The sequence below is a fragment of the Sorex araneus genome, chromosome 8, assembly GCF_027595985.1.
Source record: "Sorex araneus isolate mSorAra2 chromosome 8, mSorAra2.pri, whole genome shotgun sequence".
NCBI lineage: Eukaryota > Metazoa > Chordata > Mammalia > Eulipotyphla > Soricidae > Sorex > Sorex araneus.
The window spans coordinates 6977178-6979677 of NC_073309.1; positions in this window are offsets into that span (position 1 = coordinate 6977178).

Below are 2500 nucleotides of genomic sequence, written 5' to 3' on the forward strand. Positions count from 1 at the left end.
ACTCTAAAATCATCCCTTTCCACTGACTCTGGGCCAAGGGACAGGTTGTCCCTTTGAGATGTCAGCAAAGAAACTGTTGTCTTCCTAGGAAACTTCGTACTTCACTCCCCCAAATCTCTCTCCCCCATCTCTCTCTCTGTCTCTCTCTGTCTCTCTGTCTTTCTCTGTCTCTCTCTCTGTCTCTCTCTCTCTCACACACACACACATTTACTGTTTTCAAGGATCAGAATAGCTTTCAAAATGAAAAAAAAAAAATGTCATGCAGAGGAAAAAAATGTTGTGGACCAAAGGCAAAGTTCATAGCATCTATTACTGGTTAGCACAGCTAGCACAGCACGGGTGTGTGTGTCGGGGGGGGGGGGGGGGGTGGGGTGCATAGCATGTGCTGGAGGCTGCAAGTGCATAGAACACTTGAGCCATTCCCCCACCCCACACCTGTCCCGGCTGACGGTACAGAGATAAGACAGTTGCCTCAAGAACCTGGACTAGGAAATGCGCTGGTGGAGGGATGGGTGTTGGAACACTGTGTGGCTGGAACCTAATCACGAATAGTCTTGTAAGGGTCTATCTCACGGTGATTCAATTTTTTGAAAAAGGCAAGTTTAGAAACTCGTACCTTAACCCCAATAAAGAACAATCTAAACCAAGAAGGAAAAAAATGAATTTGGACTAGGGACTAAGTAAGTCAGCTTGACTCTGACTGGCACTGATTTGATGACTCTGGTTGTTGATTTTTTTTTCCCAAAAATAATGAAAGAATGATGGAAGTTCCATTATGGTCACCCCCCCACCTGGAGGGTTGCCAGTGAGTCTGGAGCCTTAGATCTCTGCATCGTCACTGCTACACTAGTGACCCAAGTAGGTGGAGCGGGAGGCCCTGATTCCCGAAGCCCAGGGCAAGTCCAGCTGCTGCCTGCCCTGAGCCTGACTTTCCTTATCTGTGCCCTGAGAACACAATAGCGTCAAGTGCACAGCTGAGACGGCCCCTGGGAGATCCGTGAGGAATGCTGCTCCTGTAACCACTGCATACCTGCAGCCCACTCTGCACGGAGGAGGAATGTGATGGGCAGAGGAATTATGGCTTGTCAGAAGGACATAACCTGCTAGTAGCACCAAAAATCTGGTCATCCAAACCCTACTGATTTGTTCTTTATTATTGTTGTTGTTGTATAATTTTATTAAACTTATTATTAAAATGACCAGAGTGGTGTTTGATGTTGGAGGAAGAAAGAAAGAAAAACTAGATGAATGGAAAAAAAGCATCAAAGTGTAGGGACCTAATTATGCAGGTTACTGTACTGCTGATTCAGACCCCATGAATCACTTCTCCCTGTATATTCCTTTGTGGTTATATTTTCCACCGATTAGAGAAAAACAACTGCTGCTGCTTCAGGTCTTGCATATGGGTCAGATCCTACCTGAAAAGACACTATAAATCAAATTGAGATGTTGGAGTTTGTAAAATAGGGTTTCAATTTGCTCTTGGCACAACTTAGTCGAGAATGAATATCCCACCAGAGTGGTGCATGAAGGCTCCTGGGATGGGCCATCGATTAGAAATGATCACAGGTCAGAGTGAAACAGAGTCACATCAAAAGCCTAGAGAGCTATCAAGATGTGACTCCCTGGCTTATGAAACAGTTCTTTTTCTCTTGATTTTTGCTTTGGCACCTTTTCAAAACCAGATGCTCATTCAATTACTATTTTTGTACTTCAAAGTTTGATTTGAAATTAAATTGATAATTTTAGAAATGTTTTATATATTTGAAGTTAAATTGATGCTTTTAAGATTCTAGGCTTTCATGTTATTTTTGTTGTAAAAATGTAATATTAACCATCTTAATTATTTTAAGTATACAGTTTGCCCGGCAAGCTACCGAGAGTATCCCGCCCACATGGCAAAGCCTGGCAAGCTACCCATGGCGTATTCAATATGCCAAAAACAGTAACAATAAGTCTCACAATGGAGACATTACTGGTGCCTGCTCGAGCAAATGATGAGCATGACAATGATACAGTGACGCAATTTGGTAGTGTTAAATATATTTACCTCATTGTAGAAAGTTCCAAGACACTTTCATCTTGCCAAATTGAAAGTTTACACTCATTAAACACTAATTCTCCCCTCCTCCAGTCCTTGGATTTTTGATCCTATGGTTTTGACCAATCTAGATACTTCACATGAGTAGAATATTACTCAGCTAAATAATCTAGAGTATGGACTCAGTACTTCAGGAACGGATTTAATGTTTTTCATAGTGTCCTTCAGGTTACTGCAGAGGACAGAAATCTCTTATTTAATAGGGTTGCATTTATCTTCTGTAAGGTTAAATTTATTATTTATGAATGGATGGATTGAGTTATAATCATCACTGTTGTAAATAATATAGCCATGAATAGAGAGGAGCAATATGTTGAGATTCTCCTTCAAACCTTTTAGATCTATGCTTAGAAATGAGATCGTGGAATCATTTTTAATTTTTTTATTTTTTATTATTGG